General features: G+C 40.4%; 1 long non-coding RNA gene and 1 pseudogene across 1 annotated transcript in view; one reads left to right on the forward strand and one right to left on the reverse strand.

The window, feature by feature from the left end:
- Window positions 1–9,597, forward strand: part of LOC111756554 (uncharacterized) — a 101,822-nt gene extending 92,225 nt beyond the window's left edge. Inside the window, exon 2 of the long non-coding RNA XR_002790987.2 lies at window positions 9,334–9,597. This is a non-coding gene — a long non-coding RNA (uncharacterized LOC111756554). The remainder of the gene's footprint in view (window positions 1–9,333) is intronic.
- A 738-nt stretch (window positions 9,598–10,335) lies between these two features.
- LOC100718583 (putative elongation factor 1-alpha-like 3) overlaps window positions 10,336–18,596 on the reverse strand; it is a 39,471-nt pseudogene continuing 31,210 nt past the window's right edge.

An 18,596-nucleotide genomic window follows, 5' to 3' on the forward strand; every position in this document is an offset into this window, starting at 1 on the left:
GAAGTTGCTTCTTATTTGTAATATAAAAATAAGCTATTCTAGGTGTTATCTTTCATACTCTGAAGGGTATCTTGCGTTGCTCCTGGAGTGTGCACTCCTTGAATGGACTCCATGATTTAGGGCCCACAACTAGTACTAGTTAGTAGGAGAAAGTGTAGGAAAGTTGATTATGTATGGTCTTACTGGATGACCATGAAGCTCTAGGTGCTGTCATGCATATAGTCTTCTTCCAAGGGATAACCCCAGGGATTATTTTTTCATAAAGTTATGTTTATGGTATTGTGACCTCTACCACTAGTATTAGACCGAAGTTGCTTCCTATGCCAAAACAAGCATGGGTACAAGGGATGAACCTCAAGAAGGCCATGCACGTCAGGTGGTGTGGGAGTCAGGCCGTCTAGGAAGCAGATACCAAGGTGGAATTAGGAGTATAATAAATGTATGTGGGGACTTTAGGAGAAGTAGGAGTATCTGGGAAGACCCTTCAGTTCATAAAGCTGGTCTGATATCAGGGAAAAGAGGGTGAGGAGATAACTGTGGGAAGAGTCTTAGATTGTAGTATGTCTCAAAGAAAACTCATCTGGATGGATGTGGAGTCTTCAAGCAAGATTTCACCCCAAGAATCTTTTGCCAGGAAAAAAATGTCTAATTTCCTTGCTGTTCTCAGTCACTGAGTGGTACTGCCTAACATGACACTTGCCAATGCTTCAGTGGCTCTCCAAGGTGAAGCAGCAGGAGGCAACCCACCAGCTTCATCCTTGGATCAGGAAGGCCTGGGAGAAGCACGTCCATGGCTGCTCCTGGCTGACCAAATAGAGGACTCTAATATGCCGATGGATTGTCTTAACCACATTTGCTTTCTTGGGGAGAATGAATATGTGCTTCTACGGGCAGACAGTTCACTGAGTTCTGGAGAATGTGAACAGGACTTTAGTCTATCACAGTGCTTGTTGCAGCTCATGTGTCAGGGATTCCTGAAAAATTGGAATCTGGTAATTTGCACCACTAGGCTTCTCCAAAAATGTCTCACCTGTGTCTGAATCATCCAGCACTGCAGGAGGTGGGGGTCAGATCTCTGAACCTACTCCAGACCTCTGAATCAGCATATGTTGGGAGAAAGACTTCAATTATCAGCAAATGGATAAAACATTTCTGAAGTCCATTTCCACTCTGAGCTTCTATGATTCAAATTTGAGCGCTTTGAGTAACTGGGATATAGCTGAAAGTTCTTGGGAAAGATAGTTAATCTTTTGGACTTCAGTTTTGTCACCTTAAAACAAAAGTTAAAGATTCACTTAGTTCTGAATCTGTCTTCTTTGTCTACCTTGTCTCTCTTTATTTGATGCTTTGATGGTATCTGGGTATAAGTAAGCATGTTCAGAAAAAAAAAAAACCTGTTGCAATGAAATGAAATAGTAAGTACTCAAAAAATTTTTGTTGATTGATAGCTTGGCTTAGTGTTAGTTAAAAGAGACCATTGAAGAAAGGAGCAAAGCCACATCTCAAAAGCCAGTTGCTTCCCAAACCTTGGCTCACTTCAGAGCCTAACATGAAAGCTGTTATTTAAGTTGGGCTTCTGAAGTGGGCTGGAGGAAGTTAGCATCACAGGACTGCTACTAGCCAGTAAATGCTAGATGAGTGATGCTTGTTGCCTGAGAGAGGTTTTTCCCTGTGTGGCTTTATTAGAGGCTGCGGGCTGGCAGCTGGACACACAGAGCTCTCCTGTGCAGGCACAGAGACTCTCTGTCAGGCTGTCCCTAGAGGAACACTGGGTTGGTTTCCATGCTTTGGTAGTGAGGAGGATGGAGGAGGCAGCCTGTTGGGTTTGTCCAGCTCTCAGAGGTACTAGTAGGCAAGACAAGGAAAACTCAGTGTCATCTCTAGGTATGCAGAAGTTGCAGGCTTGGACTGCAATGTTTCCATCTTTGTTTTCAAAAGAATTGAAAAAGAATTTTTAGATAAGAGAACTGTGGGTGAAGGACAATGATATTGCTGGGAATCTGATAGACACTTCTGCCTACGTGGGGCCCAGTGGCTCCTGGGAAATAAGACAGATACTATTCAGGCCAGAGCAGAGTTCACTTGCCAGTCTTCTGCACTCCTTCAGGAGGCTGCTTTCAGGAGTCTGAGTGAGCTGACTCTGTGACAGTTGACCCTGGCTTATGGCCTTGTGAAGAACACAATTCAGTGACTCAGTGATGCATCTCCTGATCCTCAGGCCTAGTCTAGTGCAGACCCCTCCAGCCTCAGGAGTTCTCAGTGTCCCTCTAACTTGGTCCCTTTCTTCGCCCTTCTGTGAGATAAACCTCCGTGATTCACCTGAGAGTTGAAGACTAGATGAAATCCCAAGTGTTTTTATTTCTCTATTTTTTACAAACATGTTCCCTCTAGGGAAGAGAATTTGCATTAGTAATGACCTACTCAGGTGAAGCACCTGCTATGTGTCTTATACCAATGTTCTCCAGAGTGGGATGAAATTCCCAAAGATGATCCATTGGGAGCAGGAAGAACATCCTAAGGCCTCCATTTATGTTTATTTCCCAATCCAAGAAATACAGAAAAAGAGATTAAATTTACTTGTGTCTCATGCCTGACACATAAGGCGTACTGAGGGTAGAATGGGGATCCCCATCAAACAGAAGGCTAAGGTTCACTTTTAGCATAATGTTTACTTTGAGCATATTAAAACAAGCTGCAATGATTAGTGGATTTATGGATTGTAAAGCAATACTTAAAAAGTGAACAAGTGGTTTAAAGAGAAGTCATGAACTGAAAATAATACTGCAAAGTAAATATAAGCAAACCTCACACGTCATACAAAATAAGTTCTACTCCCAGAATGAGCTGTATTGGCTAGCCGCATTACAAAGTAAAAGCAAGGAAAATCCAATCAGATCTGAGAAATTAGTTAAAAAGTTGGTAAAGAAGATTATTTGAAATATATATTTATCTCTGAAATCTTTAGGGTGAGCCCTCTATACATTTTTATCATTCTGGAAGAGATAAGCTATTGGTGATACAAAGGCACTCCATTTAGCAATGTATGTGAAAGCTCAGCTCCCAGACAGGAAGACAGGTTTCATAGTTTTTTTTTAAAAGCAGTGTTTAAAGTCACAAAAAACCAATCCTGTTTGTTAGGAAATTTTAGTAAACTTAATAATAGTACATATTTTGAGGTTTCTCATGCAGTAGCAAAAGAAAAAACATTCGTAGACTGTTGAGAAACGTGTACTGATGCAGAAATGAATTCCTGGTTGTCTGGCTGTCATGCACAGAAAACAGTGTGTCAAAAACTAAGATGCATTTATTCACTGGAAAAGAACACTGAAAATTGCTCAACGATGCTTAGAAAATATTGCTTAAAATTTCATATTGTTAGTATGAATTTCTCAGTGTGGGAAGTGTTTTATGAAGTTTTAAATGGTTGGGTGTGTTTAATATGTTTCAGCTCAGAGTAATTCCTAAAGTCTATTTCAATAAACAAAATACTATGGGAATTTTCCTTCCTTTTTAGAATATAGAAAGCCTCATGAGCTTTTTGCTCCCACCCTAAGTAATGCAGAAAAGCTGGCTGAAGGCTGAAAAATAGACACTCACAGCTTCTGAGTCCATTAGAGAGTTGAGGTCTCAAATCAGCCAGGTAAACTAAATTCCAGGGGTGAGAAACTCCTCCAAGGACAGACAGGATTTATGAGCTGTCTCAGTTTTGGTAGTATATGAGGCAAAAGAGGACGTTATCTCCCCTATCAAAACAAACAAACAAACACCCAAAGCAGGTAGAGGAAACAATTGAAATTTTAATGAGTTCTTCAATGTAAAGTATGGTTCTAACATGACAATTGCCAATTCCTGGAAACTGCGTACCCAGGGGGAGCCTGTGCTTACTCCTTGGCTCTTTTGTATCATTCAGGCGCTTAGGGAAAAGAATGAAGGTGAGGTAGGAGACCTGAGAGTGCTCCTCTCTATGGTGCATGAGCATAGACATCATTTGCTTCCCAGGTTTATAGGAATTACAAACCATATGATTCTGGGTGTGGGGTGGGATGGTGGTGGAGGCACCTCTCCCATCCACTGAGCCTAGGCAAAGCACTCTACTTTGAGGCTAGAGGTGGAATTAAAAGCCCATTGTTGCTGCGGAGACGAAGGAAACATGTTTGAGAATTTTTAACAGTTATAGGATTAAAAAGTGTAATAATAGCACTGAGGATGGGAAGAAAAATACATTCAGTAATTTTTGCCGCTGTTCTTGAAGGGAAAATATTTGAAAGTAGACTGCATTGCTTTAGTTATCCCTTTTGTTACTGATCCAAAATATCCAACCCCCAAAGTTAGGGGAGGAACCATTTACTTGGCTCACAGTTTGTGGAGGTTTCAGTCCACAGTTGGCAGGTTCCGAGGTAGGATAGCACAGCAGAGGTGCATCGCAAGGGAAAAGTAACAGTTCATGGTGTGCAAGGCAGTAAAGGAAGTGAAGAAGCAGTGAGTAGTAGCATCAGCAGCCAAGCCTGCTTTTGCATTTCACCCAGGCTACCCACACTTTGGGCAATGCCACCCACACCCTTGGACCCAGCATCACACCACCACGTATGACCACATGAAGCTTTGGGGGAGACATCTACATACAAGCTACAGCATGCATGTTGAAACCCTAGAGTGGTCCCTAAAAAGTAAAACAAAAACATTATAAGCCAGTAGTAGAGATACAATTATAGAGTTAATTAATACAAAAAATCAGGAAACAAAAGAGAACCAAGAACAGATCGGACAAATTATCAAGTAGACTTAAATTCAGCCACATATGCAATCATATTAAATGCAAATGCTGATTCCAAATAAAAATTAGAGATTATCAGGTTGGAAAGAAAAGCAGGTCTAGTCATGTGGTTTATTAAAAAACTTACTTTAAAGACGTAAATAGGTGAAATGTAGAAAGATGAGAAGAGATATACCATGCAAGCAGTAATTTAAAACAAAACAGAATTGTTATATCAATAGACAAAGTAGACTTCAGAAAAAGTAATATTACCAGTTTTAAAGGGGACATTACACAGAGAGTCGCCTTGTTGAGTGGACATAACACACCAATGCACTTATGTAACTAATGAAAGGGTTTCAAAATACATAAAGCAAATACTAGTCCAATGAAAAGTGAGATCAAACAGATTTATAGTTGTATACTTCTAATAAGAAATATTTAAAGAAATAATTTTTGGTTACTAGAGGAAGATCACACAAACCAGATATATTTTCAACAGTGAGTAGCCTCTAAATAAACTCACTGGTTTTAGGAAAAAAATTTTGTAAGTGGAATTACTAACAGAGTAGTATATATCTTTGTATATCTTTAAATGATACACATAAGAGGATTTAGAGTTAGGGTTATACAGATAATGCTGTGGATAAAATTAGTTCATTAAATGATTCATCGAAACAGTTGATGCCAGAAGTACTCTAGGGTTGTAAGATACCACCGATTTGGTAATTGTTGTACAAACAGGGTTATAGGGGCTGGGGCTTTAGTTCAGCAGCATAAGCACCTGCCTGGCAAGGGCGAGGTCATGAGTTTGAACCCTGGCACCAAAACAAAACAAAACAAACAAACAAAAAACCAGGGTTATAAAAATATAGTGGGAACTTAACAGTACACTAAAAGAGATGGGTAGTGACTACAAATATTTCTTATACTACACAGAGATTGGTTGATTGGTCATCTTGTGGCAGGACACTTAAGAACGACTTAGGCAGATTTCCTTTTATAAATAGGAGAAGGACTCTGAATTTGTTGACCCTTTACAGGTGATGACAACTGGCCCTTTAGAAGCTCATGCTCTCTAAAAGGCATTTTAAAAACAATAAACATGTACATTTTATTTCTTCAAGGTTGTGTCCTTGGGGTCACTGCAAGAAATTTAAAAAATAAAACAAAACCCAGATGTGATCACTAGGAACATGCTTTTCTCACTATTTCAAAATCTTGAAGAGTTTCAAACTCATTCGTTAATAACTTAAAATTAACACCTTCTAACCAGTTTGTGGGAACAATTTGCCAGCTGCATTTTAAACAAAAACCTTCGCATGACTGGCCCATCAGTTTGAAAACAGTGTGTCAGCACCCGCTTCTTCTGTGTGGATTCACCCCTCTCCGGGCGACACCTTTTCCAGTAATGGGATCCAATCAAGCTGAGTATTGACAAAAGCTCAATTTAGAACAGATCCTGGAAATACTGTATCAAAACAAGTTAAGCAAGATTCTAGAAATGTAATGAAGCATATCCGAGCACATTTCAGTCACTGAAAATAGTAATAGTTTTTTTAGTGAAAGTTGAAAAAACCTTTAGACAGTTTAATAAGTAAAACATTATTTTATTGATATGGGTCAGTTACTGGAACAGTGGTAGTTTATGAATTCTTCCACATTCATCCTCCTACCTCTACTCTATCCTGGTTTTATTTTGTCATTGGCACAATTTCCCTGAAGGAATTCCTTTGGAGTGGAGACTGTGGTCACAGGAGAGTCACTGGTCACTCCACCCAAGCAGGCACACCCACACTTACGGGCCTGCTGCCTGGGCCTCATGCTCCTCTGCCTTCTTACATGCAAAGGAATGGCTGTATATGATGCTGGTCCCTAACAGGCCAGTAGCCAGCCTAGAACGCCTAGAAAAGTGCTCTGAACAAAGGCCTCAGAGTAGCTGTTGCAGCCCGTTGCTGGTTTGCCCAGGCCTTGTGCTTTTGCATATCTCATCCACCCAGTCAGCCTATGGGGTAATCACTATTTATATTTTACAGCGGGGGTCCAAGAATGTGGCTTGGTAGGTGGCAAAGTTTAGAGTTAGACCAGTTTATCTGACCCTTATTCCCCTGCGGAGGGTTGTGTTAGTCAGCTTTGCGTTGTGACAAAATACCTGACACACACAATTTAAAGGAGGAAAGGTTTATTTTAGCCTACAATTTCAGAGGCCCCAGCACATCATCAGCAGACTCCAAAGGTTTTTGTTTAAAATGCAGCTGTTAATTGTTGTGACACACTGGTTGGAAGGTGTTAATTTTAAGTTATTAACTAAGGAGTTTGAAACTCTTCAAGGCAGAAATATCATAGCAGAAGGGCATTTTGAAGGAAAGCTGCTTATTCAATGGCAGGCAGGAAGCAGAGAAAGGAAGAGCCCGAGAGGAAGAAAGAGGCAGGGACAGCTCCAGGGCATGGCGCCAGTGGGCCACCTCGTCCAGCGGGGCCCCACTCCCAGTGGCCCATCCAGCTATGCCCTCATCAGTGGATCAGTTCATTGATGAGATCAGCACCCTTATGATCTAATCATTCTGTGGTCCCCACCTCTGAACTTTGCTGTGTTGGGGGTCAAGCCTTCAATATGAGTCTTTGGGGGAACATTACATGTTTAGGGGTCAGAGAGATGTGTTACGGGAACATGGTGATTCCCCCTACGATCCCTCCACTTGGGCTTTCACTGTCAACTCTTCCTGTAACCCTTGGCCAACCAGCGCCACCATCGTCGTCCTGGCACACCGTCAAAGTCTGTGCCACACTGTCTGCGTCATTTCACATCCTTACTAGAAGGATCAGTTCAGACAATACAGTGAGACACACTGAGAAAAATCGATATCACCATCCCTTTTACTGCGGTACAGTATGATTGCTCAATTTTATTGTTAATCTCTTATCATTGCTATAAATTAAACTTTACCTTAGGTAGGTTGTAGGAAAAATATAATATATATAGGGTTTGTGGTTTTGGATTCCCACTGAGGATCTTAGAATGGGTCCTCCACGAATAAGGTGGGGGAATTGCTGTAATCTGTTCACACTGGTATGGGCACCCTCTAGAGCATCTGTGTAAAGCAAAAGGAAGGCCAAAGTGGGTGGTAAGATCAGCTTTACCTGGGAGGCTCAGGGTTTCAAAGGAGAAATGTTTTAGATGCCTCTAGAATAGGTTCCTAAATTTGGTTACCATCAACATCACCCAGAGAGACATTTAAAAAAAAGACCAGTTCTTGAGCTTCTTTGCAGACTTATCAAATCAGTACTGCAGTGAAGAAAACAGAATGCACTTGTGTGTTCCCAGCAGCTCTTCTGGACCCGGGTGGAGACTCTTGGAAGGTTGGTGCGATAGAGTAGGGGCCACTCCTGGAGATGCTCTGCACCCCTACTTAGGAGTGGATTTGAGTCTACTTGCTGCTTTGGACACCTGCCTTGGTCCTGAGACCGGATCACGAGAGCTGCATGGGTTTGTTCACTGCTATCTGCCTGGGGACTGTGCTTACAGAAATGATTTCTTTGTCAAAATACATGACAGGGAGCCTGCTTTTGCCCCAGGCCTCTGTTTCATAACTTTTTTATTGGAGCAGAAAGAAGTAGCACATTATTGTTCTTCTGCTTCACGTTTTCTCATGGATCAAGAAAGCAACAAGCACTTTGTGCAAATAGAAAAGCCTGCTTTGTTGTCTGAGGACACGGAGGTGGGGTTGCCAGGAGAAGGCCTTTCACAGGCCATAAAAGACTCTGGGCACAAAGCAGGCTGGAGGCGATAGCGATGGGCGGGAGGGCCTGGGAATAGGTGGAGAGAAATCACTTGCCCATCTTCACTAGCTCAGGGAGGGTTCTATATGTTTCTGTATGAAAGTGATCCTGACAGGTATGTGTCCCGGCTCTCTGGTAGCTCTGTTTCTATGTGAAGGATCTTTTGGGGCCAGTTTTAAGCAATGGTGTTTCTGAAACCTGGAGTGACTTGAGGGGACTTTGATGTTTTAAGAAACCTTGTTGATACTACTAAGGCGATCAGCAGCATGCTTTCTCGTGTGTCAGCTGCTTTCCTTGAAACCTATCCAGGGCAAGGTGGTTGTTGTCATCCTCAATTTTAGACAAGGCACTGAGGCTCAGAGAATATGTTCTTCCCTCCATTTGAGTCAGGTTCAGTTCCTGAGATGTGTGTTCCTTGTATGAGATCATTCAGTAAAGTAGATACCTGCCTAGATCACTGGCTTCACAAACCTGAATTTTTCCATGTTGGGTTTTATTCAATTAGAGCTCAAAGTTGAGTGAACTAAAGTTGCCACAACTAATATGATTGTGGAATCAATCTTGAGGAATCTGATTAAAAGAATTATATTTTTCTACAGCATAATAGGCACTAAACAACTAGAAATTTCCTCTTAAGCTATATTTTTTCTTACCTCCAGATAAATATCCTTTCTTTTTAAAATTTACTTTTATTATTATATGTTCTCAGTACTTAATGAATACTATATTCATTGTGGATAGTTGATCATGTACAAATGCTCTTTCTTGGCCAGCGATTTACATACTTTTTTGAGTTTCAGATTCATCTGGAGGATGTGTTGAAACACACTGTTGGATCCCTCTCCTCGGGATTCTGATGCAACCAGCCTGGAAGGAGCCAGAGAACTGCCTTTCTAATCAACCCGCTGGCGGTGCTGACACCGCCGGTTCAGAGACCTCACTCTGAGAACCACAGTTCTACAATGTTTTTTGGTTTTTTTTTTTGCTATGTATGCCTTAATGGTATCTCTATATTCCTAATATGTGCACAGTGGATTAATAAAAATGGACCCATGTATTACTCATTTTGAAATTTTCTTTCATTTTAAAAAATCGTAGATATCATTCTTACTCTAATATTCTACATCATGCTTTAAGGTAGAGCTATCCATTACTTTTTAGTGGTTGCATAGAAGAATTTCATTTTATGTTTGAACCACTGTAGTTGAAGTTTTATATTGTCTTCAGTTTCTCCCTGTTACAAAACAATGCTTCAACCTTTACTTATTTCTTTATACATGTGTGCAATACATCTGAAAAATAGATCCAAAAAAGTGGAATATTATATGATGGCATATAGCAAGTCTTAAGGTTGTATACAGTCGTCAGGTTATCTGCTGTCCCTTCGTATTTGTTCTGAATTTTACTCCTCCTAATAGAGTTTGCCTCGTTAATACTGGTGTGAATAATATTTTATATGTTTGTTTAACTGCGTGAGAAATGTTGTATTGCTATTTTTTCTCATTAATATTTGTTTTAGTGAGTCTCAAAATTCTGTGACAGATTTTTGGTCAACTTGTTTCTATTAAAAACTGTTGATTTTAAAAACTAATAACTTAAAAACTGCCTCACATGCACACACACACATACACACACACAAAATGGTCACAAAACACTTTTATTTCCTTCTGAAGGCTTTATAACGTGTTATTATCATTAATAATTCTTTCACTATTAAACTTAAGTGGCCAATTGGGAGTAAGTTCTGAGACGGGTCTTCCACCATTGATTAAGACTGCGGTGGCAGGTATTAGGGATAATATTTATTTAGCCTTCTGAGCTTTCTGGGCAGATGTGACCTTGCCAGCTCCAGCAGCCTTCTTGTCCACTGCTTTGATGATACCTACAGCAACTGTCTGTCTCATATTGCTAAGAGCAAAATGACTCAGATGTGAATAGTCAGACAAGCTCTCAACACACACGGGCTTGCCTGGAACCATGTCAACAATGGCAGCATCACCAGATTTCAAAAATTTGGGGCCATCTTTCAGCTTTGTACCAGACTGGTGATCAATCTTTTCTTTCAGCTCAGCAAATTTGCAAGCAATATGAGCTTGATAGTCCAGTAGAGACATAGCCAGCACTGACCTGGCCAGGACGGCTCCAGATAATCACTGAGCAGTGAAACCAGTTGTTTCCATCGGTGGGTCATTTTTGCTATCTCCAGCAACACTGCCACGATGAACATCTTTGACAGAAAAGTTCTTGTAGCCCACATTATCCCCAAGAAGAGCGTCACTCAAAGTTTCATGGTGCATTTTAACAGACTTTAACTTCAGTTGATACATTGATTAGTGTGAAGGTGACTACCATGCCAGGTTTGAGAACTCCAGTCTCTATGGGGACAATACCAATACTACCAATTTTGTAGCCATCCTGGAGGGGCAATCACAAAGGCTTGTCATTTGGGCAAGTGGGTAGAAGGATACAATCCAAAGCTTTGAGCAGAGTGGTTTCAAAGGAGTTGCCATCTTTACAAGTGACCATCAAGCCCTTGAACCAAGGTATATTAGCATTTGCCTCTAGCATGCTGTCACCATGCCAACCAGAAATTGGCACAAAAGTTACCATATCAGGGTTAAATGCTATTTTCTTAACATAGGTGCTTATTTCCTTAACAATTTCCTTTATGTATTCTGGCTATAAAATGGCTCAGTGGAATCCATTTTGTCAACATCAACAATTAGTTGTTTTATACCCAGGGTGTATGCCAGAAGGGCACGTGCATGGGTCTGCCCATTGTTGGAGATACCAGCTTCGAATCACCAACACCAGCAGCAACGATCAGGACAGCACAGTGAGCCTGAGATGTGCCTGTAATCATGTTTTTGATAAAGTCTCTGCATCCAAGGGCATCAATAATAATCACATAATACTTGCTGGACTCAAATTTCCACAGGGAGATGTCAGTGGTGATACCATGCTCATGCTTGACTTTCAGTTTATCTCAGACCCAGGTATATTTGACAGAGCCCATCTCTATCTCAGCAGCCTCCTCCTCAAAATTTTCAATGGTTCTTTTGTTGAGGCCACCACATTTATAGATCAGATGACTGCTAGTGGTGGACTTGCTGGAATCCACGTGTCCAATGATGATGATATTAATGTGAGTCTTTTCCTTTCCCACGTTGCCTTTGATTTAGTGGTGGTCTGCACTACACCTGTGCTCTTGTAGCAAACCCATTGCAAAACAGCTATTATTGCTATTTTAATTTATATGTCAATATCATTGAAGTTGGTTATGTTTTGTCTTCCATGATGTATCTTCTACATTTACTCATTGTTAGAGCAAAGAAGTCCACAACAGCAGAAAAATACATGGCAATGCATTGTGTTTTATATGGCTCCAGTCATGATATCTTACTGAAGAAACCACAGAAATAAGCAAAAATAATGAAAGATGTCAGCATAGCAAAGCAAAATGAATAAAGTCCTTTAGGCTAGAGAACAGAGAATTTCTTTATTTTGTTGATCATAAAAGGCCTTTATTTCTCCATCAATTTTGCAGGATAATTTTACAGGACATAATAACGTGTGTTGGCAATTATTTTCTTTTCTTTGAAAAGCACTGTCTACTTTCTTGTCTTTTAAGGTTTGTTTTGAGAAATCTGCAATCATTCAGATGTATTTACCCTTATAGGCAATTTGATGCCTTTCTTTAACAGCTCTTAGAATTTGCTTTGTTCTGAATCTTTGGGATTTTGACTATGCTATGTCATGGAGAGTTTTTTTTCTGGTCATGTTTGTTTGAGTTTCTAATGCCTCATTTACCTGGGTATCCATCTCATTCCCTAGATATGGGAAATTTTATGCAATAATTTCAGCAAGTAAATTTTTTATACCATTAGTCACTGCCTGTATCCATTCCTCAAGTTCAGTGACTGTTAAGCGTTTTGTTTTAAAGTCATCTAGGAGTTCTTGAATTATCTTTTGATTGTCTCTCATTTTTTCAGTGTTATGAGTAAATGTTCTAGAACATCAACTTTGTCTTCAGGTCCTGATATTGCATCTTTTGATTGATCTTGCCTACTGACAACATTTTCAACTGAGTTTTTCGTTTCCATGATTTCCACTTGATTTCTTTTTATAACATCTAATTCTTCACGGAAGTAGTCTTTCATATCTGGCATTGTCTTCCTTAAATCATTCACCTGCTTATTGGTATTTTCTTTAAGCTCATCTTAGTGATTGATTCATCTAGCTGCTTGTCTCTCTTTTGAGTTGCTTGCCTGGATATTTATCTACTTCAGAGTCTATGAGATTCATTTGTATAGAGCTGTGAATTTTTGGAAGCATTTTGTTGCCTCTTGTCATGATTCTTGGGTGTTTGTGTTGAATGTCTTGACTAGCTGGGCTAGAAGCCTCTGCCACCATAGTAGAGATCTCTTTGGTAAATGGATTCTTCCTGTGATACACCATTGGCTTTGGGTATGATTCAGTGTATAGGTACTTACTCAATCTATTCAAAAGACTTGAATCAGTTCCTGTTACTTCCTTGTGAGGAGAAAACAGCTACCAGTGATAATATCCAAAGAACCAATCATATGTCAACACATAATTTAAATTTAAAACTTGCTCAAAAAGTTTTTTAAAAATTAATTAATTAATTTTTTATTTTAAAGATAGTAAAATCCAACAAAATAAGACAGAACAAAGCCAATCAGAACAATGCAGCAAAATTGATACAGAACTTCAAAGCAGGATACCAGGAAAATAATAGCTACCATAGTGTCTCTTGTTATCTTCACAATAGTTGTTCATCCCATCAGGTAAAGCAAAATCAGGCAAAAAACAAAACACAATAAAATCAATCAAAACAGAATATTGAATAAAGCAAAACAATTAATCAGAACAAAGCAAAACAGTGAAAACAATATTGGACTTCAAAGACAAGAAGGAAACTCCTATGTTTGCTGTATTGCATACTGGCATCCTTCCAAAAGATGCTCAGATCTCTGGCGCCAGGTCAGCATAATCAACCAAACAATAAGAGCATTTAGTTTTTTTATGTACCTTAGTTGCTATCAAATCAGGCAGTCCGAAGACCCGTCAGGTTGCTAATGTTGGGGAGAGGGGGATTTTGACTGTGTTTGATCCTCAGACTGCATACTGGTAGGCTCACGGAGGTGCTGTCTTTTCTCTCCCTGGAACGTGTGTGGCTTGCACAGTTTACCAGGAAGGCTGGCTAGTTGGTTTCTTGGTTTGTCCCCCAAGCCCCAGCATGCTTGTTCAAAAAGTTTTAAACTCTTTCAGTAACTCAGGAAGAGTAGTGATAAAACAGGCCAGGAAACAGGAGAGGAAGAAAAAGAGGGGAATGAAATGAAATGAAAAAGGAAAAAAATGAAAAATAGGTTTTGATATTATTATTCTTTTGGTACTAGGGATTGGACTCGTGTCCTCACATTTGCCAGACAGGCACTTGTGCTGCTGGGCTAAACCCCTGGCCTTGATAATATTATTTTTCTGCCAGGCCAGAAGTGAGGAGGGAGAGGAGGTTTAGGAAGATAGGTGCAGAGGCAGAGAGAAAGAAGGGAAGGAAACATGAGGGAGAAGGATGAAAAGCTTAAAGGATCTTGGAAGCAGTGAATGAACTAGCATTAATCCACTGCTGGAAGGCTTGGAAAACTCTGAGTGAAGGAGAACCCACCAGATTAGTGTAAATCATTGTACAAATTAAAATAATAGTCAGATGGCTGAGTCACCTGTCACAGCAGCTGCAGGCCAGTTTGAGGGTGGGTAAACGCTCCTGCATGCTCGGGAGCTTCTGTTTTCAGATCAGTGGTGAGGCATTTAGCCTGCTCCCTCCAACGAGTGTCAGCCCGAGTTCCCAGCCAGCCATGGACTTACAGAACATGCTCCCCTGACATTCTCACTCCATTTCTGGAATTCCCAGCCCCTTATCTCAGCTTGCTCAAGCCTCCATGATTTGAGCGGCATCTGGGATTAGGAGGATATTTTCTCAGTGAGTGCACCTTGCATGTCTTCAGGTCCCGACTGTCCTGAACCTCTGAATTTATCTTTAGCACTTGTTTCCGCCATGTCCAGTGCTAGAGAAGCAGGGACTGTGTAGCTACACCCACAGAATGGACAGTAGCGTCTGGAGCCAGTACTCATTTGTGACCTCTGTTCTGCATTCTTCTGCTAAAAGTTTTGTGCCTTTCACGTGACACAGAAGTCTATTTGTTACCATAGATGGGCCACGTCCTTGTGGGGAAACCGCTGCAGACAATGGCGATTCTGGACCTGTGCTGGAACACCACCCAGGGTTGATGAGCAGCTTCTCGCTTCTCATTGTAGCTTTCTTGTTTTTGTGTTTCAACTGTTCACTGTCCTGCTCAGGGTGTATTTCAGTGGTCAGTGACGTCACTATTTCATGGAGCCCTGCTGACCTTGATGTGTATCTCAGAGCTCTCTATGGATCCCGTTCCATTTGCCTAGTCACAGTCCTCTTCTATATAAAGATCAGTTTAAAAAAATACATCCTTTTGATTGCTAGCATGTGCAGATTATAAAGATGCACATCTGTAAGCAGAACATAGGGACAGAGGCATTTGTAGTTAAGACTGAAGACGGGGTGGGTGAATATCCTGGATTATGGGCAGGAGTTTGGGCTTTGGATGAATAGATACTGAATCCTGGTCTGGGTTATAAACATCATAATGAAATTAAGAAGCATGCAGTAAGTGGGGTGGGGTGGCACATACTTGTAATGTCAGTTACTCGGGAGCCTGAGGCAAAAGGATTCCAATTCCCAGGCCAGCAAGAGCAATTTAGTGAGACACTGTTTTAAAATAAAAATTAAAGGGCTAAGGATGTAGCTTAGTGGTAGAACTCTTGACTAGTGTGTTGGAGGCTCTGGATTCATGTCTCACTACAAAACAAACAAGCAAGACAAGAAGACAGAAAGAAAATCACTCCCAATCCTTACTTACTAAAGAAAGTACTCATTTTTAATCTTTTTCTTTACAGTCCTTTCCCTTCTCTCCTGATGCAGACCGTGAGCATTTCCCCCTTGTTCTTAAAAGCTCTCTGAGAAAGCTGGGTGTGGTGGTGCAGTGTAATCCTAGTACTCAGGAGGCTGAGGCAGGAGGATCATTGCAAGTTGGAGACCAGCCGGCTGGGCTACAAAGTGAGCTCAAGGCCAGCCTGAAGTGCATAGTGAGACCCTATCTCAAAAAGATCAAAAGAAATTCTCTGAAAATTCACTTTTGAGTAGCTAGCTAAATCTAGGATGGGGGCCCTTGAGTCATATAACTCCAAACATTCCAATTTTATTGGAATAAAACCCTCTCCTACATTTCAGTTTGTTGCTGTTTGCCTATGTCACCTGTCACATGATAGCAGTGTACTGTCTTTGTGCCATGCCTGGAGACCCCATAGGGGTGTGTTAGACCTCACAGAGCAGCAGAGAGAGAGAGAAAGAGAGAGAGAGAGAGAGAGAGAGAGAGAGAGAGAGAGAGAGAGAGAGAGAGTAGACCTTTTAGGAGAACTCAGACCGAACTGCCAAGCCTGACATGCCCTGATTGTGATTCTTTTTAGGAGACTTTAATCCAATAAATATTGAGCCCTTTTTGGGATGGACGTTTCTGGACTCCTTATAGGTTCTTGGAGACTTCTGTACTTGCCTCTTGCTAACTTCATTCTCAGGTGGCCTGGCCAGTGATGCAAGAAGGATCCATCCAGGTAAACCACTCACAACGCTCACTGAGCATCCATCCCCAGAAGTTAGCAGCCAGCCTTCTTGAGCCCTTGGGCTGTGCCCTCTAGAGGGCACCTGGAGGTCGGCTGGAAGGGGTCTGTGAGGAGGGCCTGTGGGGATCCCTCAGGAAGGAGGCTGTCGTGCTGCCTATGAGCCTCATCTTTCTGTCTGTTACCTCTCACTGCCCTCTGGTTGGGGGCGGGGGCCCTGGCAGACACACTATACCTGCTTTGTGACTACGTGAGTCTCTCTGAGGGTGTGTTCCTATGCCTTGTGCAATGTCTGTTCAGTTCCTTGGCACAGATCTGAATGTGTTTCTCAGGCAGATGGCATGATGACACCTGGCTGGCCCAGCTCCGCTGTGAATACTTGGCTCCCCTCGTCTCTCCTTAACATTAAGGAGCCACTTGACATAGTAGTGGGAACCAGTTTTAAAGAGCATCCACAATATGTGTCGTGTGAGATCTTGCTTTATATATAAAGCAAGAGATCAGTGAGTTTGAAGCTAACAAAATAAGCAGATGTATGATGCAGATGGAGTTACTAATAGTTAATGCAATAGTTATTTATTGAGCATTTACTTTGAGCTTGTCTTGGGGTAAGAGCATTTATAGCATTTAAGTCTCACAAAACTTCCCTGAGTTAGATATCATTAATAACCTCATTTTCCTACAAAGAAATTGAGGCCAAGGGAGATTAAGTCACCTGCCCAAGACCCGCAGTGACAGAGCTGGGACTTAATCACAAACCCATACGAGTGACCATGACTTGTTATACTGTATGTTTTTAACTGCCCGTTGTCCTTGAAGTCCTGGGATCAGCCAACTGATTGTGATACTTTTACTCACAATTAAAAATAAAGATATAAAATTTTAGGACTTTAAAATATTTATTTATAAATGAGATTGAGCTATAGTCCTCCTACTCCCCCTAAGAGATTTGAACACTTGGTCATATTTGTTTCAGACTTGAGATAAGTAGATTTTTTTGAGCTGTAGAATGATTCAGAATTCACTGAGGGAGTAAGGCAAAAATTTCTTAAATGAAACAAAGCCTAGAATCAATTAAGAAAAGCTAGACAAAATTAATAACATACATAACATTTTTTAACATGGTAGAAACGTCACAAATGAAACCAAAGACAACAAGACATTAGGGAAAGTATTTATGATACTAATTACAAATAGTTAATAACACATAAAAAGATTCTACAAGTTATAAGGAAAAGTAAAACAAGCCAATTAAAAACAAAGAACGAATATGAATAGCAATTCAGAGATGGGGCAATCTAAATGGCTAGTTATTGTCACAAGATTCTCAACTTTATTAATTATCAGGAAAACATAAATTAATCTGTTAGTGATTTACTTTTTCATTCATCATCCCAGTGAAAATAAAAAAGGGTTTATCATACCTAGGACAGACAAAGAGGCAGAAAGTGTCAAGTCTCCCTGTGCTATCAACATGAAATACTATAGTTTATTAATATCTTGTAAAATTGAATGTACACTGTGGTAGATACTCTTAGTTACCTATCAATATCCAAATCTTTCATGTTTCTTGGTAATAGAATACTGTTTTAAAATGGAAACAGGATGATAGATTGTAATTGATTTAAGCCATCATGATCGCCATGCTCTTATTTACTCAATTTCCTGTACTCCATTGTAATTTCAGGGGTCATGTAACTCAGTTGTGATCAATGGAATGCAAAGAGAAAGCTACCGCCGCTCTGTGTAGGGCAGCAGACGGCCCTATCCCGCCGCAATTCATTGTTCACCCTGGGTCACCCTAGGGTGGGAATGAAGCAAGCACAGTTAATTACCACATTCATCATGTGTTCTCTTTTTAGTGTTTTAGCAACAAAGAAATTCTTGGTGAATGACACAATGAATTTAAATTCGGTTTCCTTGCTGAATGATGTCCGCATGAAAGTGTTTCATAAAAGGTCTCACGTTAATGCCAACATCACAACAGCACTGTTTGTATTTACACTAATTTTGACCTATTTTAAGGTTCAGGAATGCTCTTAATGAGGAATAATTTATTCCCTGATATTGTCTCTGACCACAGGCACGTGTCCACAAAGTTTTTGTTCGTATTTAAAAATCCAACAATACATGTTGGATTCCATGAATAGCTATCTCTGTGATATTATTTATATCTATGCTTTCAGTTACAGGGAAAAATCACAAATCATCTGTTTTTATGTAACTTTTCCTGTATGCTTTAAAATTTATCTTCAAGATGTTTAACAGTATTTCCAACAAATGTATATTCATGCTGAGACAAAAACAATTAAAATTTCAAGCTATTTTTTTTCTT

Source organism: Cavia porcellus, unplaced genomic scaffold (assembly GCF_034190915.1).
Source record: "Cavia porcellus strain 051 isolate PalLab524CR breed Dunkin Hartley unplaced genomic scaffold, mCavPor4.1 scaffold_18, whole genome shotgun sequence".
NCBI lineage: Eukaryota > Metazoa > Chordata > Mammalia > Rodentia > Caviidae > Cavia > Cavia porcellus.